This window comes from Mixophyes fleayi, chromosome 3 (assembly GCF_038048845.1).
Source record: "Mixophyes fleayi isolate aMixFle1 chromosome 3, aMixFle1.hap1, whole genome shotgun sequence".
In the NCBI taxonomy this organism is placed as follows: domain Eukaryota; kingdom Metazoa; phylum Chordata; class Amphibia; order Anura; family Limnodynastidae; genus Mixophyes; species Mixophyes fleayi.
The window spans coordinates 4,079,735-4,102,642 of NC_134404.1; the positions used below are offsets into that span (position 1 = coordinate 4,079,735).

The following is a 22,908-nucleotide window of genomic DNA, read 5'->3' on the forward strand; positions in this document are numbered from 1 at the left end:
TCCTTTGAGGAGAGAAGTACGAACCATGGAAAATATTTAGAAACATTTCTATATAAATGCTGGATGGGAGAAGTTTGCAAGATAGTTACAAAGCCCGTAATAATTCTTTGACTGAAAGAGAGGGGAAAACAGACAACCATATACCCAGTCCCACAGTGGATGAAGAAAGATCTATAGGAGTGCGTAAATGGTTATTATGTACAGAAATAGCTTTCGTTTTAACATTTGGGGAACTCAAAGGTCTATCCACCGGATTATCCTAGTCTAGTTCAGAAAATGTCCTAAACACAAACTTATATAGCGTTGAGCCTGCAAGAACGCCAACGGAAAACCTTCAACATCAGGAAATTTGGACACCGCTTCAGTAAATGTTAAAGGACGTCTGTCTATCTTGTGTTTCAGACAGTCAATTGTTCAGATTCCCCCCCACCTTCCTTATAGAGAAGGGATAGGCCGCAGCACCATCCTGAAAATCAGGATTCCTCAGGAATGGTAAATGAACCGATTTCTACCCATTCAGCCTTCTCCACTTTTTATCAACTAAGTCTGGGCTGAGAGTTTTAATCTCTAATTCTTCTTCCAAAACTAAGGTTCAGGACATTGTCCCTGATGCCTACTGCCACATCTATGTCAAAGTCAGTATCAGGGGTTGGGAACGAGACTCTAGGGCTGCAATCCATTACAGATGCATACAGAGCTCTGGTTCTGTGCTCCACAGAATTCCGTCTTTAGAACCCTTCTGGCACTTCCAGAAGGAGCTGTTGTAGCTCCATCCAAGTACTGATGTTATATAGAAACTCATCTCCTATCAGGAACAGACCTGTTATCTTCAGAGAATGATTACTGAATTAATTTAGAAGTTGACGTCCCATCAGAAGATATTATTTATCCCAAAATGTCACAAAAAAGGAAATACAATTGTGTCTCTACTTTATGGCAAACAGCTGCACATTTCCACTGCTTCCTCCATATTTGCCTTATTTCAGTCACTTTACCTGACAGTCCACCGAGGAGCGGGAGTTGAGGAATAGCTAGAGTGTGTTCACATGGTAATAAGATTAGTCATTACCACACCGCATGTGCACCACTCTTTCCGATCTTCCATGTGTTAAAACCTTCTGCCACCAGAGAAGTGACAGAAGTCAGCTCTACTCCACTTTTGAGTACAGCTGTGTTGTATGTAATAGCTAAATATTAAACATGGTGTCGCTCTGCTCCAAAAATGTTACATTGTGTTGTCATACATGTGTTTCAGAGCCTCAAAGTCGCTGCTTAAAGGAACGTCAGCTTGCACAGAATAAACCCCTAGTAGGATCTTATGTACCTCGGTGTGATAAAAATGGCAACTACAGTCCACAGCAGTGTCATGGCAGCACTGGTATGTGCTGGTGCGTTAACACAAACGGTAAAGAGATTGCTGGTACGAGAACCAAACCAGGCCAATCACCCCCAAAATGTGGAGGTACAGGTAAGACTCTGTTATATAATATATAATTTCATTGTCCTACAATGCACTGTGTGCTGTAGATGTAACATTATTATTATTTTTTTTTTATTTTTTTTAAAGTCAATTAGTGTTAAATCATGGCTATCATTTATATTACACCATGATTACTGTGGCCCTTATGACATATAGATGATCATCACAGATCAGCAGCAGAGACCTGTACATCTCCTGTTTCCTCAGATACTAAACACTATCACCATATAGAAGCTCACCTCCAATCATGATCAGACACTGGTATATCTATCTGATAGATTAGAGTGTCAGCTCTGCAGGGCACAAGAAGTCAGCAAAAATAGGCATCATGCAGGATTTATATGAAGAGTGGTGTTTATAGATGAAATGTAGATATTAAAGAGCTGGTAACATCACAGTGAGGTAGTGATGATAGACCCAGGTGTAACATAAGACTGTGCACCCTTTACTTGGGGCTCAACTGTCTTTATTATCCAATTTTTATACATAGATTGTCAGGGGCACTCCAGCTTCTTGTTCCTTTAACCAATCAAATATCTGCACTGTGCAACAGCCTGGACTTTGCTGTACAGCGTAATATTTTTCTCATTGGTGATGTGGGGCTTATCCCCCTCTCTACCCTGGTGCCACTAAGTTGGAGGCAGCCTGATCCCCACTGGTCCATGAGGTTAAGATGAAACATTTATTTTATGTAAATACAATTTTTTAAATCAAACACATTTTCATTCCATCTTTATATTAGGCGCACAGCACCGGGAGTTATCCCATTCGGTGCCCCAGCGCCAGACATTAGCCCCATGCAGCAAACCAGCACCACATGGTAAATGTCTGGGAAACGGGGGAACCAGTTACCCACGTGTAAGACTTCTGCTCTGATCTACAACCTTAGCACCTTCCTTATCATATAGTCTGAAAATGTTCTCTATCTACACAGCAATAGGATAACATACTGGGCAGATGTAGTCTAGTATAACACTTCTGATATATTATTCATCTCAGTAACACACAGTGTTTATAATATCATTGTATACAAGAGGATTACTTACTCTTTAACTTCCAAAATACATCAACCAAAACATAAATAAGCAGAATAATAAACATGTTTTAGCCATAGACAATTGTTCAGTGCTGGAAAGATTCTTCTTCCCTGCTCATAGCTAAAATTAATTTTAATGACTCAGGCCCCATGTTTGTACTGGCTGTAATCTACCAACCAGATGAGTTTTCTGATATAATAAGATTATAGTTGCCTACTCTCCCGGAATGTCCGGAAGACTTCCAAGTTTTTGGGAGTTCTCCCGGACTCCCGGTAGAGCAGGACAATATCCCGGGTCCAGCTCACCTTGTTTGTGAAGTGGGTGGGGGTGGGGCTAAATGCATCATCCTGGCCTGCCCCACCCACCGATAGACTGAAGTGGCTGAAATGGGCTGCAAAAGTTGGTAAGTATGAATAATATATCACTGTATCCTTCTGCTGTGTGGTGCCCTGAGCAGTAATCTAGCTGGAGACTACATATACAGCACCTTATACCACCCTACAATCCCAATCATCTGCTGGTTCCTTTACTCCCCCTAGACTGCATTTACACAATGACATGAGAGTGCAACAGATCTTAGTTGTATCAGCACAGACTGCATAATTTAAAGAAAGAAATAAATCCCTGCACTATCTGTATATATATAAATCTAGAAGTGTAGAAATTGGTCTGATTGTCTAACAATATTTATTTTAGATTAAAAGCAAAAAAACATTGTGTCATGCCAAATACCACATTAAATTAAACCCTGTATTTAGCAAATCATATAGATAGAGATTTGTATGCAGACAATATAAATCATTATTCAGTTTACATAGGGAAACCTGCAGTCTCTTACTGTTATGTAATCTAGTGTAAGAATAACAACATGTCCTATATTGAGTACAACAATGCAATTAAGTCTGGACCAATTGGATCACTATAAATCAGAACTGCAGTATTCTGTATATTCCCTTATACAATGTAAAATATAAATACTGTTCTAGCCAAATGCAGAGCAGGATTTAGACCTCATGGGGCCCTAGGTAAAATACTGGTTTGGGTCCCCCTCCCTGAAATAATTCATAGCACTATATTTTGTTTTAGCATAGTATATACCCCTTCTTCCCATAGTGCATCCTGGTGCTAGATGCACCCATCTGTCCACATTATGTAAAAGAAAATGTAATTCATCAGACCAGGTCACCTTCTTCAATTGCTCCATGGTCCAGTTAAGGCACTCATGTGCCTATTGTAGGTGTTTTAAGTGGTGCACAGGGGCCAGCATGGGCAGTCTGACCAGTCTACAGTTACACAGCCCCATACACAGCAAACTGCGATCACTGTGTGTTCTGACACCTTTCTATTATAGCCGGCATTAACTTTTTCAGTAATTTGTGCTACAGTAGCTCTTCTGTGGGATTGGTCCAGACTAGCCCCTACGCACATCAATGAGTCTTGGGTGCCCATGACCCCGTTGCCAGTTCATTGGTTGTCCTTCCTTGGATCTTATTCGATAGGTACTATCTTCGCATATCGACAACACCCCACAAGATCTGCTGTTTTGGAGATGCTCTGACCAAGTCGTCTAGCTATCACAACTGGTCCCATGTCAAAGCCGCTCAGATCCTTACATCGACCATTTTTCCTGCTTGCATCACATCAACTTCTAGAACTGAATAATCACTTTCTGCTTAATATATCTCTCCCGTTGTAGCATTGTAACGAGACAATTAATGTTATACCCTTCGCTTGTCAGTGGTGTTATTGTTGTGGTTGATCAGTGTATATACACAGTAAGATTAAACATTAATGAAATCTCTAAAGTTCTGGAAAACTCAACAAATATCACTTCTTTATATGTGTTCTTCGGCTTTCTTCTGTCTATATACCATAAATACCCGCAAAATATAACCAATATGTAATGAGAGATATCTTTCTCTGTCTGTCTAGGCAATAAGCCAGGAGAGTGTCAGGTTACCCCAACATTAATAGCATGTAAAGAAGACCCTAATCCAGCATGTGACACTGACTGGGATTGTAATGGGACACAGAAGTGCTGTAACTACGCCTGTCACATGCAATGCAGAGATCCTATTGGTAAGTGGGGGTCAGTACGGGGGTAACACATATATAAAGATAACGAGCTATATAAATCTTTCATTAATCTACAAAATAATGAACCCACATTAAACACACACAGTATATTCATGGAGGAATCTCTGTGTCCCTGTGTATTGTATCATCTCTGTTACATATAACAGTTTACCAAGCATTAAACATGACGACTGCTTGGCCTTACCAGCCAGACTACAACTAACACTATTATATAGTTACTATCTGAGTTACCTCTGTCCTATGATCAGGGTCTCCCTTGTACCCACACTGAGATTTTATCACATTGACAATGTCATTTGCACCAATCATCTGGTCTTTCCATCGTGCACTGTAATCCAATACATAATAATAAAGATATCCAAACCCTGCCCAAAAAAATCATTTCTGAATCTGCCTCAGCCGGCTCCCTCATATCCACCTGTCTGTGTGAGAAAAGCCTAAAGAATGTAATTACTCAGTTTATGTTAATCCTACTTCTGTCTATTGATTTGCTTTTATCTTTAAGCCAAACCTCCCTGTGGACTATATCTGTCCTCACTAAAGCTGCATCAGTTCATTTTTCCTACATCATTACCTCCAGGTAGGGTCAGAATGATTTAGGATGGTGGAAATGTGCTTTTCCTGACCAAATTGCTTGTATTATATCACCTGACTTCAAACCTATTTTCCTTCATCAAAACTCTCTATATCCTGAGCCTTTATTTCAAACTTTTCCCCATAGGGCCTCTGATAAACTTGGGCCTACATCATATAAGAGTGATGAATAATCCATAGAGACAGCAACCAATTAATCTGCAAAAGAAAAATATTAGATGATGAGATGAGGACAATTCTATAAATCTTCTAGATTCAGCCCTCACTGTGCTTTTAATAATGTCTGATCACCTGATAAAATGACTTTGCTATTTTTGAAACCATTTACACACAAACCATTCACATACATAAAGCCATCATATGTATAGAGGACAGTCCTGATGTTCCTTTAGTTTAATGGCTTATTTAAAGACATGCAGAGTATTTTCTATGTATACCCACAGCACGGATAAGTTAGGTATACTGTATATATACAATATCCTTGACATTTTCTCACTTAATTACCTCTTATGGCAATAAATAAGTTATAGGATACATTATTGCTGTGATAGGAGATACAGTAAATGAGATATACTTGTATTGATGTCCTTGATGATTCTACAGATACTGTCTAACCCTGTACATTCAATGTCTCTCATATACACAGCTTGATGATCTATCAGCACAGAACACAGGAGGCCACGTCATTAATCCTCTACGGCCGGAGAGCTGCTACACATCATCCAGCAGCCGCTGGTTATATACCTTGTACACAACAATAAACAATCTAATGTTTAAAAGCAATTTAATGCATACAGCTGTTGCTTTGTGTTTTTCTTATTAAACAAGTTACTAATTCAAGAGTTTTGAATTACTGGATTTCCCATTAGAGTCATTAGTTTACTTATTAAACCTCTTTGTTTAGGAATCAGATGAGTGATATACATGTAAATATGGCTATAGGAATTGATTACACTGGACCTTCTGTTATATAGAAGATCATCTCAGATACTTCTCATGTTACTCCAGTAACTAGATAGTATCATCATATAGAAACTCCCCTCCAATCATGAACAGACACAGGTACATCCACCTGATAGATTAGAGCGCTAGCTCTGTTGGACAGAGGATCACTGTTGTGTCATGGGTCACTGTTTTCTGTATATGTCATGTACGGCGCTGCGGACCCTTTGTAACGCCTTATAAATTAAAGATAATAATAATAATAGGACACAGGAAGTCAGCACATAATAGACATCATGCCGAATCTTATAGGAATAGCTGTGAGGCAGCAATGATACACCCAGCTGGCATACAAGAATGTGCAAACCTTACATGGGGCTCAAATTTACACATAGGTTGTCAGGGCATAATCCATCTCCCGGCCCCTTTAACCAATCACATATCCTGCCTGTGAGTCAGTCTGGACTTTTTGATTGCTGTTGGCGACGGGGGAGGTGACCAAAAGCAGTTATGAGCACTGGGCTATAACAGGCTGGGCTTGTGAAACTATAACATGCATGGGGTCCCTTCCCTTAATATCAACCATCCCAGCCTGTTCAGCTTGAGGAAATTGGCCTGCAAAAAAATGTGCCCCTGCCCCCCTCCTCACCTTTAGGAAAGGAGCCTATTACTGAATGCACTAGGGCAGAATCCCTGGAACGGTGGATGTGGGTCAGTAAAGAGTTTATTTATATAATGATTTATTTTCTTCTGCACTACTGGTCCCAGCAAGCCTAAACTACTTGGCTTTGCTGGCTCTTGTAGAACTACATGTGCCAGCATGCATATGGCTGCCAGATCATTCTCTACTGCACCTGTAAAACATAATACAGTGAAATACACACAAAGGCAAAGTTCAATAAAAAAGACTCTGGCCACATACACTTGTTTACACTTTTATTGCTCACATAAATCCATTGAGATCCTTTTCTTTCTTCCATCTTTAAATCCATTGGAATAACAACATGTATGACGATGGTCTGCTCCTTACAGAGCTGCAATATGCTACCTGTCGGCTTCTATTGGATACAGAGCGTCATCGCTAGGATTGGTCAGAGTATGGGATAGCCGTTATTCATTGATGCTGTTCATCAACATAGATCCCTCAAAGATCTTCATGGATAACTTTCTACCCATCACTGCGACCATTCAAAATGATCTGAGAGACTGGCTCCCGGAGGATTTTATCTGATAGGTAGAGTTAATATAGTAATATAGCAAAAATTAATATTCTCCCTAGGGTCCTTTAACTGCTACACACACTCCCGATTGAAATTATTACCCCCTGGTTCAATGATTTACATGGGGCAATACGACACTTTCTCTGGAGAGGTAGAAGACCCCGCTACAAGCATGACATACTCTACAAGCGCAAACATACTGGTGGTTAACAACTGCCGCATTTCTCCATGTACTACAATGCAGTCATGTGGAATAGGGTCCTAGATTGGATCAGATGGGGAGCAGTGGTTTTGGATTGAAGGATACACACTACAAACACAAACTAACCTCACTCCGTGGCAATCATCGGTCCCTGCCACCAAACACCCGGCTATCTCTCCCACCCTGACGAAATGGTCTAAACTGTGAACTATTACACACATTTCAACACTATACTCACCCTTGGCCCCACTCTTCGACAACCCAGACTTCCCCACTGACCTCTCCAAACAGGCTTTCCATAATTGGATACAGGCAGGAGTTGCCCAGGGAAGCCAGTTGGTGGATGCATCAGGTACGCTGCCTCTTGCAGACCTACAGTCGAAATGGGACCTTGGAATTCCAAATCTTTGTTGGCGATTGTGAGGGAACGGGAGCTACTGGACTGAGAACTTTGTATTCATCACCCGTTTCTCACGGTTCAATGTACTTTTTAATCCTTGGCCCAGTCTAAGTATATACACCAGAGCATCAGTGTATTATGTGTGTTATTATTTAATGTTATTAGGTACATTTTGCCCATACTATTACCTGTGATATTATATGTAGTATAAATATAAAGAATATTGCCATACTGTGTGAAAATAACAGAACAGCAGCAGTCATTTTGCTTGTGTTAGCTACTGTAATTACCATTTGTCTCCAATGTCCATTGTTATGAGGGGCAGCTGAGATTTGGTTTGTAATCAGAACAATGTCTGAGTTAACTAGTTGGCAGCCCATGTTAATTAGCTAGGTCAACAGGTAACCTGAGAGGTAATGAGGTTAGAACTTCTAATGACATGCAATGTGCCTCCACAGTAATATATTGGTTGAAATAGCATGGGGAAATGTATCAATATGTATCAATAAAATTTATTGTATCAAAAGGTATCACAGACTTATATTGTGTAACACTGCTGATATAATGTGTCAAAAGTCTTATTGTTCCATGTAAGTGTGCAGTGTCATTCCTTGATGTACTATTGTAAACCCATGTGTAGTGTATCCAGCCAAAACAGCTAATTGAGTCAAGCCATTCTATTGTCTAATCGAGATAACAGGGACAGTATGTCTAGCAGCTAAATTGTTGACTGGGAGACCCCTTCTGTAAAGGGGAAGTTTGAGACATTTGACCCTACTTCCTGTGTATACAGAAAATAATATAGGGCAAGGAGAATGCCAGGGGAGCTATTCTAGTTTGGAGGATCCTGGTGTACAAGACATCAGTGAAAAGGACTCTGGGTCTGGCATTGTGGTGCCGCTGGAGGAAACCCTACCAGGTCAGGGACGGTGTGAGCCAGTAACCCAGGCTGGGGGACACCATAACTGTTTTGATAATCGGTAGTGATAATAATGCGGGAGGATAAGACCCTGAAAGAGACAGAGATTATTACTTTGGAGTGCTGAGTGCAAGAGGCTGCTGCAGAATACATGCTACCATTTACCCTGTATCTTGTGAACGTCTTGTGGTGTTGTGCTGTCGTAATAAAGTCTTATTTTGGATATATCATGGTCTACCCGAGTGAGTTGAATCCCACAGAGGGTAATTTCCATCCCAGCTAAGGGTGGTATCCTCACAGCAATGCCAGTTAGCGCCAGGTACGACATTACATATTTGTTGGACATGCGCATCTCTCAGGCCCTTCTGGGACACGGTTATACTTATCTCCAATGCGATAGTGGGAACTACCCTACCAAATTGTCCAACATGCTGGTTACTTAACAATATCAAAGTGCCCATTTCACAGTATTAAAAATCAACTGTGAAATACCTCAGTAGTGCAGCAAAGGCTGTGATACCGGTGCACTAGAGACCCCCAACAGCCCCTTCCATCAAAAAATGGTTTGACCGTTTAGATTTTTATATGTCAATGGATGACCTGATTTACTCCTCAGGTGATAAATATAGAGTATACTACCTACTCTGGTTTGAGTGGATGACCTTTAAGGAAACAGCACTGTACACCCAATGGAATAAATGAAGCCCAAGTCCCATACTCCTCACCCCCCTCCTCCCCCTTCTTCCCCTTTCTTCTATCTCCCATCCAAAAAAGTAGTCTGGCAACTACACATCTTTTGTTGTATTCAGTAGCTTTGTTTACAGCTATGTGCGTAGAACCTGATGTTAAATGTCTAAGTGCAATCTACAGGCGTTGCTACCTACCTATAGCGGTAGGTATTATGATACTCAATTGTATTAAACTGCTGTACACACAACATTTAGATGCAGAAGAGAGGAAATAAATGGAACAATGGCTGTACAAAATAAAAAGATTAATAGTCCCTATGTGTGTCCACTGGGCCAGCACTTACAATACATCATATATGTCACTGTTACACTGTATTTGGGAGGGACTGATATATTGGTATAAACAGAAAGTGCTCCCTACACTACAACACAACTGTGAATATATATTCTGTAAAGTTGTATAGAATATATCAGTTCTCTAACAGTCCTTCTGTGGTTTAATGGAATATATTATATTACAATAATTAATTATATTATTATAATATATATATATATATATTATAATATATTATTATACATGGATATTAATTACGTGGCAGGTTTCATTGTAAACTGATAAACTGTAAATCCCTTCTTAATCTAACCAGTCTTTTATTATTATTATTATTATTATTATTATTATTATTATTATTAATATTATTATAGTAAACTGACATTAGATAAATAAATCCCTCTTTAAAGGTACACAAAGGACAGGAAGCTGGAAAATGTGCTGGGCGGACAAGGATTAGGGTCTGGGCACACACAAGCTTGGTCACAGGGACGAAGTATGCCATCTTGCCGAACTGGTCAACAGTTACCCAGATAGTATTATAGCCTGATGAGCAAGGTAAGTCTACAATAAAGTCCATGGAAAGATGCATCCATGTCTATTAGGAAAAGGTAAGGACAATAATTGACCAGAAGATCAATGAATATTTATTTTTAGAGCAAACTTCACAGGAGAGAATGTATGCCCTGACATCGGCATACAAGGATGGCCACCACAACACAAGACAAATTTTTTATGGTTTTGGTTATACCACGGTGTTCAAAAAATTTGTTCTCATAAAACTTGGAGAGTACTGCCTTTCTCAGATGATCCGGGATGAAAAGTCTGTTAGCAAGAGTCTCTGCAGGTGCTCTTGAAGTTAATGGAAAGTCGTACACAAGTATTGGGCTAGGGCGAGAAGGCTGGTAGAAGCGGGAACAATTGGAAGAGGTTCCGCAACAAGAAACTAATGATAGACAAAGCTGCAGGACAGGGCGTCAGCTTTAACGTTTCATGAGCCTGGTCAAAAAGTGATTATAAACCTAAAGAGTGCCCATCATGCCTCTCTGGAGTTCAATCTCTTAGCGGACTCGATATAGGAAAGATTCTTATGATCGGTAAATACCGAGATGACATGTGATTCCCTGTCAAGCCAGTGACGCAGCTCTTTGAAGGCCCACTTAATAGCCAGAAACTTCTTATTACCCAGCTTACAAGCGAGAACATCTGGGATAGGTAGGCACATGCCCCTGGTATGTTTGGCCACCTTAGCCAGCTTAGCCTTTGTGAAGCACTAGCAATCATGAAGCGCTTCTTGCACACATCAACAGTTCTGGGTCTGACTCCAACTGCACTGATGAATGCTGCAATTCTGCTCCAAATTTTCATCTTCTGCTTGTGACAGGAGGACTGCACATTCACTATTGCATCATAGTGCTCCAGTACCCAAGCAACAAGGATGTCATTTTCATAATCAGTGAATCACTGTCTCTTCCTCATTGTCAATGCTGTCATCTTATTTTTGTTGTTATACAGTGGTTATTTTAACATCATTTATTATCATTTATTATTTATTATTACCGATTCTAAAAGTCGAGCTAAAAAATTCTTTACATTAATTGATTTTTTTTTTAACACCACAACCTGTTTAAGTATACAGAAATGTTTTAAAAATAATTCTTTATGAGACTGAACTTCATCTCTATATTTATTTTATAAATTATAAAATCCAAATGAAGCTTAATACAATCCTCAAGAGCCCCTTCTATAATATAGAGATGCTCGGGCTCGGTTTATGGAAAACCGAGCCCACCCGAACTTAGCCTATCCGAGTACCGAGCTGGCATGGTACTTTCCTTGGAACTTAAAACAAGGCAAAACAACATTGTTGCGTCGTCGGATCTCGCTAATTTTGGATTCTATAAGTACCACCCTCCACAGAGATGCTTCGCCATTTCACAGAGAGACACAGAAAGGATAGCAGGATTGTTGGCAGTCTCCAGTGTAGTTGAGCAGCGTCATAGCTTAAAAAGAAAGAGAAAGGGTGGCAGTATTCTTCAAAGTCTCCAGTGACATTCTAGAGAGTTTTAGTTCGCACAGAAACAGGAGAGGTGGCAGTTTTTCAGTGCTGAAAGACTAATTATAGGGCTGGAATTGTTCTTGAAAGGCTCAAATGGCATTCTACAGAGTTATAGTTCACACAGAAACAGGAGAGGTGGTAGTTTTCAGTTCTGAAAGTCAAATTATAGGGCTGGCAGTGTTCTTCAAAGGCTCCAGTGACATTCTACAGAGATATAGCTCACAAAGAAATAAGAGAGGTGGCATTGTTCAGTGTTAAAACAAAAATTAAAATATTAGGGCTAGCAGTGTTCTTAAAAGTCTCCAGTGACATTCTACTGTGCCATAGCACATACAGAAACAGGAGGGGTGGCAGTGTTCTTGTCACTCTCCAGTCTCCAGTAACATTGTACTTGTTACACTCCAGTTTCAGTGCCGTTGGTCACACATAAACAGGGGTAACAGTGTTCTTGTCACTCTCCAGTCACAGTCATGATGATACTAATCCCTCTACCTCATGTGCTAAAGCCTATGTTCAAGTGCATAGTGGTTTTAAGTCAGTTGAACAAAAATGTAAACAACAGCTTGTAAATTTTAAAAGAAAAAAACACCTCACTAAAAAAGGTGAAAGTTTACTGTAGAAAAACATTAAATTGCCAACATACCATTCTACTCAAAATATTACCAAGCATACCAGCATCAGCTAGCTCCCTTCTCTCAGCTAGATCCCAGCACCTGCAATCTACGCTGTCATCATCCTCACCCTCATCAGTGTGTACATAATCCTCAAACAATACTAATTCATCCCCGCTGGAATCCACCATTACAGAAGTCTCTGTACTTTGATGTAAATGCCTATAATGGCCTTCCCTGTGGGATTTGTAGTTCATTTTATGGCAGAGCTGTCATGATTTTTGGGAAATTCTTTTAGACCAGACCAAATGTCAAAATGTTGTGCTGACTCTTTTGCATCCCCACTGGGTGTCTTGGGAAAGCTAAGTTTTTCCTAGCAGCAGTTGTTAAAGAAACTAAGGGATGATGAGTTGTCGTGTCATGTACCACTTGAGCTGTCAGCTTGCTAACCAGGAGCTATTGCATCTCTTGAGCTCTGGGTTAGTTGGAAAGAAAGAGAATACATAGCTCTTAAACCTAGGATCATGCACAGTTGCCAAAATGTAGTGATCTGATTTCAAGATGTTGATAACTCTCGGATCCTAGAGAAGCGAATAAAGTACTTGATCTACAAGTCCTACATAGTTAACGTAATTACTTTCATTAGTTTCATTTGCTCATTCAATTTCTCTAACTGCTTTTCCAAAATTCTAATTATAGTAATCACTTGACTTAAGCTAACAGTTTTTGAATTCACTTCATAGGTGACTACCTAGAGATGTTTCAGCACCTTGCACAACACGGAAAGTATTTTCCACTGCGCTGGACTATAGTACATTCCCCCTCAAATTTGGTTCTTCTTGTAGCAGTTGCAAATTCCTACAAGCTGTTGCAGAATGCGGAAAATGACCCAAATTATTTTGGGACACAGACAGCATCTCCTGCATGTCACTGCTGTTTTTTAAAAAGTTCGATACCACCAAGTTGATTGTGTGAGCAAAACAGGGAATGTGATGAATTCTCTCCGCTGTAATGATCTCACAATTATTATTATTATTATTATAATTTATTTGTAAGGCGCCACAAGATATCCGCAGCGCCGCACACAGTACTAACAGTAGACTATACAGGGTGAAACCATACAGAACAATGAACAAAAAGTACCCATACTTCAGAAACTCCGGCCAGTCATATGCAGTAAAGACGGAGCGGAAGAACAGGTATGGAGACAGGAGGGGAGGGGCCCTGCTCATACGAGCTTACATCCTAAGGGAGGGTAAACAGACCAGGCACAAGAGGAGCCAGTTGAGGCAAGAGGAGAGAAGGGAGGACAAGCTAAAGGGAGGAGATGGGGTTAAGTAGATGGTTGGTAGGCTTTGAGGAAGAGGTGAGTTTTGAGTGCACGTTTGAAGGAGCACAGAGTAGGAGAGAGATGGATGGAACAAGGGAGGTCGTTCCAGAGAAGGGGGGCTGCACAGGAAAAGTCTTGGATTCTGGAGTGGGAAGAGGTGATAAGAGTGGAGGAGAGGCGGCGGTCGTTGGCCGAGCACAGGGAGTGGGCAGGAGTGTGAATGGAGAGGAGGTTAGAGATGTAAGGGGCAGTAGAGTTGGAGAGAGCCTTGTAAGTGGTGGTGAGGAGTTTGAAAAGATTCTGTAGGGGAAGGGGAGCCAGTGTAAGGCAAGGCAGAGAGGGGAGGGAGAGGAGGAGCGGTGTGAGAGGAAGATGAGTCTTGCCGCCGCATTGAGTATAGAGCGGAGGGGGGAGAGACGGGAGTGGGGGAGGCTAGTGAGGAGGAGGTTACAATAATCGAGGCGGGAAATGACATATCCTCAGGAAAGTCCAAGCGAGGAAAGCCATGTTGCAATGACATCCCTTAGGTTGTCAGCGGTATGCCTCTTAGTGTAGCCAGTGATACACAATGTAGTATACCACTTTGTATTTGCAACAGGATGAGGGGGATATTTGTGTAGCTGATGACGGCGCTAATGAGTATGTTTATGAGGATGATGATGAGGATGATGTTGTTTGTGTAAGTCCTGCACCAGTGGAAGCAGTTCTTGCCAGTGATAAGAAGAAGGCCATTGTTATGGTTGGCCATAAGACCAAAGAATCCACCTCTTATGTGTGAAATTATCTTAACCCAATCCTGACTACAGTTGTCTAGCCATTTGTAGCGTTTGTAGAGCCACACCGACAATAACTTTCTCATCAATATCATCACTAGTGATCGGAGTTAATCCTACATCCAAGCTGCTTAAGCTAGATGACTTCTCCCCTATCCAGGATTAATCTGAAGAATTCTTGAACGTTAGTCCCACTGCTGCTGCTCCTTCTGCTAGGGGGTGGATCTTCAACCCAGAAGTAGACCAAGATTACTAGTAGTTTACAATAACTGACTGTTAAACAATCCTTTGCAAGAGGAAGCAAGTATGAAAGCTGTCACCCTTTTCCAAAGCGGATAACAGATGCCGTTGTGACTATGCTAGTATTAGATCTGGGTCCAATATCCACAAATATTGCAGCTGGTTTTAGACAGTTAATTGAGGTCCTGTGTCCCCATTACCAAATTCCATCACAACACCATTTTACTAGAAAAGCTGTTCTTCACCTCTGGCAGAAGGTTCCATAAAATGTCATTATTGGGTTACAAAATGCCATTCAAGCCACTGTACACTTAACCAAAAAAAATAAAAACCAATCCAGACAAAAACAAGTACATTATAAACAGATTTACCTGAACACTGAAGCTTCAGATCTTCGATGGAAGCAGCATGCTGACAGCCAATCATTCTGAAGACACAGGACTCTGGCACTTCAGTTTGATGTCAGCGCGACTTACATCAATGTTAATTTAAAGCGGTCTGAACCCAGCAGGTAAACTGTTAAAACACTTAGCCTGCGGCCTACAGATCTTTCATCTCCAACTGTGTTATAGGAGTTCTCTTGGTGACTGCGATCTACTCATCTTCATCTTCCAAAGCTTCATCTACAGTGGCCGGAGACACACCCATTTGTTTTCTCAGGTCTCTTAGCTGTTCTTTAAACTGGACATATTTATCGTCCTGCCTCAGGGCCTCCTCTGTATTATTCTTCTGAAGCGCAGTGTATCTCTCGTGTACAAGCTCTCTTAAATCCGGGATCTCATCCGGTGGGTCACGTTTTAATTTAAGTACGGTCTCCTCAACTGCGTCTATATATTGGTTTAAATCTCTGTTAAATAAAGCATATTCCAACATGACAGATTCCATGCTGCCCACATGTTCCGTGTCACAGTCTGTCTGAAGCAGATTTAATACCACTCCAGTTGTAATATTCATCCTGTGTCTACATAAGTTTGGCAGTTCTTCAGGGATGAGAGGGAGGTATCCAGAGAGGAGAAGGAGATAATAGATGCAGCACAAGCAGACATAATTTAATAATGTAGAGTTCATTGACAGCACTGTTGGGTTTAAAGTAGCTAAGCTATTGGTAGCTTGTTTTGTGGGGGCCCAAACAAGCCAAGCTCTTCAGTCACAAATGTGGCACTCCTTGTCGCTGGAGCGCTTGCTTTGTTAAACTGTACATGTGTTTTCAATATCTTACATAAGGGTCGGTGGAAGAGCCCAAGCAGAGGGCACAAGGACAATTCCATCTTGCACCACTTTTCTTTTCTGAACTGCCGTGTGTTTGTGTTGTTGCTCTATGGCTTAGCATCCAGCCAGCCCGCTGCAGTCTTTGTCCGAAAGTGGATGATAAAAATATTGTGACCTGGAAATGACTTGAAATTAGTGTTATTGAGGCTAATAATAATGTGGGAACAAAGAAAAGTGCAAAATTACATGATTTTAGCATATTTTAGCTATTTTTCTTAAAAAATACAGATCCAAAACCAAAACACGAAGGTCAGTGAACGTCACTACTAAAATATCAAAGGGGTAACATTTTTGTTTAAGTGGCAAATCATACCATTGGCCTGCTAAACAAAATCTTAATCCCAAGAACAATTACTTCTTAGCCTTCTCAGTTGGCACTTTGGTATATTAGGTATCTAAGATTTAGTTTGCTGACTATGAAAATGGAGGCAGTTATTTTTATCTACTGATTTACAAAATGTGTTTGTGTAGATAATCTCATCAGAAACCGAGAGAGTGATATCCAGGTAGTTGACCTTTTGTGCATTATAAATTAATATGAATTGTACATTTAAATAGTTAGTGTATAAATAATTTGTAAAGTTATCTTTGAAAGAATCATCCCCATGCTTAATAAATAATATGTTATCTATGTAATGCCCAAGCTAGTGCTACCCCAAATAAGTTTGCATTAAAAAAGGTCTATGTAAAGATTGGCAAATATCGGAGCAAACCTGTTACCCAGGGCCGTGCCAAGGATATGAAGATAAAAGTGTTGATTGAAAGTGAAATATTTGTGGGATAATATAAATTCAATCAAATTCAAAATAAATTTGCTCTGTTCCACAGAAGCAGCATCGTCTTGGACCGCATAATGTTGAATTGCAAGGAAATAATAATTTTGTGGATATGATAGAAACTGGAACTGTATTCAGTTTGAATAAGATCTTTCTTGAAGATTTCTTTTTTTCCAAGCCACAGCCCAGCAGAGTATTTTAGGCAATTCAATCTGCAAGAAGTCATCATAGTTGACTGATAAAAGAAAGGTTTTCTACTATTCGTTTCTTTGTTTAATTATGCCACACAACTCCTCCAAGATATCTCATTCTCTAGATCCCTTACAAAACGCTCAAACGTATGACCTTCTTCTTACAGTCATTCTCTTGACTTAATTGACTTAATAAAAGTAAAATATTATAAAGATGAAGTAGTCAGGAACAAATTGCGGTTCCCCGTCTATCATATCAATTTTTAGATTATTAAAAAGTTTAACTTAAAAACAAAAATCCAGCTTTTTCTTTATTTCATCCTAATTAGCAGCATTTTATCATATCTTCATCAATGAAAAGAGAAAAACACTTCTGTTAATTAAAGCACACACTCCACCATAACTTACAAAACTAATTTCCGAGCTATCATATTTTGCAACACTATTCTGTCTGCTCGCTTCATTTAAATAAATCATGCTTCTATCATCTCATTAACCATTTTATCCAAAACGTCAGCCATGTTTATCAGATGATGTAATTACACCGTAAGAAAGACCAATACCAGCACCTAGCTTCTTCCACACATCGATGTAATCTCTTTTTTTCCTGAATACACCTATGTAATACACCTATGTAATACACCTACGTAATGCACCTACATAATGCACCTACGTAATGCACCTACGTAATGCACCTATGTAATGCACCTTTGTAATGCACCTATGTAATGCACCTATGTAATGCACCTATGTAATACACCTATGTAATACACCTATGTAATACACCTATGTAATGCACCTATGTAATACACCTATGTAATGCACCTATGTAATACACCTATGTAATGCACCTATGTAATGCACCTATGTAATGCACCTACGTAATGCACCTACGTAATACACCTATGTAATGCACCTATGTAATACACCTATGTAATACACCTATGTAATACATCTATGTTAAGCTTCTAACTTTCTTGTGCACGAGCTACAAAACCCCAGTATCACAGTCTTCTAGCATTTAATGAAATCCAAGTTTAGATTTTACACCATAAACAGTGGTCGAAGTGGAAATTTATAAGCGGTGATATGGAAAATGTAAGTAACTGTAAATATAATATATACCTTCAGGTAGGGTCTCAATCTTAAAAAGAAAATTCCCTATGAATGAATGAGACAACCGAAGAAGAACTACACTAATTAAGTCACATCTTTCTAGACTTTGTAAAGTTTATACAAGTCATAAGGTTGTAAATAAATATAAATAAATATATATATATATACATGTCTAACAGTTCTAAAGTCAACTTTCTTTAATTTTTCTTCGTCACATATGACATTATAATAAGAACCAATAATTAATAACTGTTTTAAAGGAATTATCTAGGCATTTATAGTCACAAAAGCACATAACCAACAATTAAGTTAGTCAGCAACTTCTGAAGTATAAAATCATGTTGTAACATCATCACATTACTTACTCATGCTGCAATAAGACCAATAAAAAGAAAATGACACATTCCCTTCCTGACATTGTTTTTGGAAGCAGATTTATTAAACATTCGAAAAAGGAAAAGTGGAGGGGATTTCCATAACAGCCAATGAAATTCTAGAATTCATTGTCTAGTATGTGCTAGATAAATCATAGCTAGAATCTGATTGGTTGCTATTGGCAACACCTCCTCTCTTCCTTTATAGAAGGCTTGAAAAATCAATCCGAAGATATTTGAATAGCCGGTATTTGTCCCAGAAGATGGTACATCTTGTTTGATGTCTGACTCCTCCTGGAGAGATGACACATCTTCAATTGATGAACCGAAATTAAAATCCAGTATGGTCCAAAGTCTCATAATTGCTTCAAAATGATGAATAACTATAGTTACTTTATTATTTTATTCACAATAATTTGAATACTCAGGAATGCATTTCGTATTTAATTGCTTAATGGCAAATAGCATGCAGTTTGCAGATAACATGCAGTGTGCAGATAGCATACAGTTTGCCATAGAAATATTCCAACACATGCATCAAGAACAACTCTTATCAGACACAACACATTTTAATCAGTTTACATGAATCAATGTGCATAGTGTCTCATCGCTCACACAATATCCCTGAGGAAGCCCCCCAGCGGGGTGAAATGCGTACGATACCTTATTGACATTTAATGTACTTTTTGACATTGTTTTTATTATCTGCTAATCTTTGGAAAGCAGACTGCCGATAAACACTCCAGGCGCGTATGCGGACACATCGCAGCGCTTCAGCAGGTCCCGCTGTACAGCTTCCGGCTGCAAGCAAATCCCCTGGGACAGTTGTGGCTCATATATATTTTACTTAAGAAATCCGCTTCAGCCAACATCTTCACATTAGAGAAAGGATCGCTGACGCTATACAAGGCGCATGCGCGAATCACCTGCACCGTTCAAACGTGTCCAGAGGAACAGTCTACGGATGTGGGAGATTTCTATACCTGGAGAATAGTCACAAGCAGAAGCACTAGGACGAGTATGTCTGGGGAAGAAGGTAAGTGCACTACCCACCCTTCCCAGTCTGCATTCAGGATTTTTTGCCTTGTTATTGTTATTTTGTTTTTTGTTGTTATTTTTGCTGTTTTTAATACACCAGTATCCAGTAATTATTGGCTTTCTTCTGGTAACACAAATTAATGGACTCCAGTGATACACCACAGCCCCTACTGGTACATCTAGTCCAACTTAGTAGTGCTTGGATATCCAAATATCTGGTTTTGTTAATATTGTTTCTTTTTGAACTGTGTTCATGTATGCTTGGTTAGATGCCCAATGCAGAATATACTTTATTTATTTTTACATCTTTGTTACACATTACTCCACTCTATAACAAAAAACATTATTAAAATGTATTTGAACGCTTCTTTTGCTACCGACCATGGTCAAATATAACCAATCTGTATTAACTGCCAAGGACCAACTAGTACTTGCTAAAGGAGAATTTACATTATTTTGAAGACACACAAGACATACATCTTGCATTTCAACCTAGTTTCCCCATAATTAGAATGTACATTTTGAAATGGTTAATATGTCAAGTAATTAACAAAGCTCCATATGACCCATAGTTATATAATTAAATGTAACTACATATCAACATTACATCAACAGCAAATTGCACTTTCACACCATCTGAATACATTATAATATCCCGTTATCATATGGTAACACAACATCGATTAACGGCAATGAGATATCACTATATGTTTTCTATTATTCTAATGACATCAGAAAGTGTATTTATGTCTCAGCCTTGATTTATCTATTCATCCAACAACAATCCCTGGATATCAGTTAAAGTAATTAGTAGCTGCCTTTTGGCCACTCCATCACCATAGACATTTCATATATTTTCTTTGCCGATTGTAGGTTTACAAATATAGAAATTTTGTATTACTGACTACCCTTGTTTGTCATGGCCAATGTGTATATCAATTATCAATATCGATATTTGAACTTTGGAGCTGGTTATAATAAAATAAATAACATTGGCAATTTTTTATCCAATGCTCCTTGGCCACACAGCCAGTAGGTCACGATTCTGGAGAAATGGATCACAAATAGCCTGGACATTGTTCGAGTGGGAATGTTTCTAACTCAAATAAATGGAAGCATTCCCACCTGACAGGATCAGGGCTACATGTGTCCCGTCTACTGCCCCTATGAGGTGCGGAAAGCCGGCTATGGTCTCAAACTGACGCTTTATGAGCAGAAGGGACTCCTCATTGAGTGGCAGATTGATGAATTGCCAGAGTTGTGACAGTAACGCCTGCAGAACAACCTTCAGCGCATGACTGAAGGACTTCTTGGACATCCCTGTCGCAACTCCCACATTGGTCTGGAATGACCCTGTGGTGCAAAAGTGCAATATCAACAACAGTTTGGTCAATGGCTGTCGGGATGTTGCGCATTGGCTCCAAGTCACTCTGCACAATACGCAAGGTGTCTAGGATGACACGAGGCGGGAGCTGATAACAATAGACCACCTCAGCATGAGACATCCCAAAGAGGCTGACACATTAAAGATTTCTAATATAACTTCACCTGTAAGTGAGTTACCAAGACTCATAATGGGACTGTAAAAGAGAAGAATATATATATTTTTTTTAACAGAAAACTAAATTATGCATTGGGCATACTTTTAGAAAATAATACAAGTTAAATCAGCAATAAGTAAATACAATTACAACAAAGTATTATCAATGTGAATGTGAAAACTTGGGAATATTATTTCTGTGATTTGAATTGGCGGATGCCACAGTGAGTGATATTTTTCTATTTTATGGACTAAACACGTGGTCGCAGATTACAATCCTGAGCTGCACTATTGTTGAAGGCGCAAGTCCCGATTGAGGAGTAACTTTTATCTATATATAGAATTCATTTGTGGATTTTATTGAAGTGTTCTGCATAATATTTCTTCTATTTTAATGTGTAGTATTGTTTGTTTTTATTTAAAGAACATGTCCTCTATTTGTTTATGTGTGGAGGATATTCCACTATTCAATTTATTTGATTTATTTTGCACATTGACTTTCACAGCACTGTCTTTATGTGTTAATTCTCTTGGCTCTAACAGCATCATGTTGCTGGGATGATATCTCCCCCTCCCAGCACCACTATACCACCATGAAATGAAATTTATATGGAGCTCTAGGCTCCAGCAGCATCATGTAGCAGGGGGGCTACAGAACACCCCAGCGCCTCTATACCACTAAAGTATTTTTGAGTAACAATCATATACTAATCATAACTAGCAGCTACAATGTGCGATCGCTTCTCTGATGGTACCGGATTCTTGCTGATGAAATGTGGATTAATATAAGACCAAACTCCATACATTTCTTAGCACCTGAACCATAAATACCTTTAATGTAAATTTTTATTTGTATAAATAACTTATAAATCTTACTAATAAAATGATGTGAGTTGGAACTTTATTAAAAGTGAACTATTTACAAATGTAGAAGTGAGTGTAAGTGTATTTGCTGTGTTTTCCTATGTAATTGCATATTTAACATTTGTACACCAATGCGTATGAATGACAATTGCACAGGATTTTATAATAACCAATATTTATTAATTTAAAATTACTTCATCCAGTTATTCATCTTCAAAATCCTAAACAATATAATCAAAATACACATATATATCTTAATGCTATTCAGTAGATATAGGCTAATTTTTTTGTTTATATCATTTAGGTGTATGCAAAAAAGATTATTTTAAGGGTGTTTTGTCCTCACTATAACTTCCCTTGGTCTGAATATAATCAGACAGACAGCATAACCACGCCTACTTTAATAATCCAGTCTAGATGTAAAAATCTGAAGAATGGTGTTTATTTATGTAGTAAAGAACATGGTAGATCAAGTGGTAAAACTGTAATACAGAAATGATAGAATACAATCACAATATGTACAGGTGTAATGCAATGCAAACAGGAAAATATAGCAAAACTGCATAACTAGGCAGGAATCTTACCATTGATGCCTCAATACTGCACCTCATACTTCTTAGCATGAAATATTTAAAATGGTGACCTCCTGTCTTTACCCATAGTGCATTGGAAACTGACTACGGAGGCCCTGAAAGTTCAGTTAAGCTGACACTAGGTGGAGTTTACACAGAAATAAATACATATGTAAAAACATCAATGCTGAAGGCATAACAAAGGGTTTTAATATTTAATGCTCTATGGACGTTACTTTTTCTT

General features: G+C 39.1%; 1 protein-coding gene and 1 long non-coding RNA gene across 2 annotated transcripts in view; both read left to right on the forward strand.

Moving 5' to 3' along the window:
- Positions 1-22,908, forward strand: part of LOC142143311 (uncharacterized) — a 1,060,202-nt gene that overhangs the window by 798,692 nt on the left and 238,602 nt on the right. The gene's annotated exons all lie outside the window — the stretch shown is intronic.
- LOC142143308 (uncharacterized) lies at positions 1,235-5,991 on the forward strand. Its single transcript, XR_012689500.1, has 3 exons — positions 1,235-1,468; positions 4,450-4,596; positions 5,855-5,991. It is a non-coding gene; the product is annotated as an uncharacterized LOC142143308 (long non-coding RNA).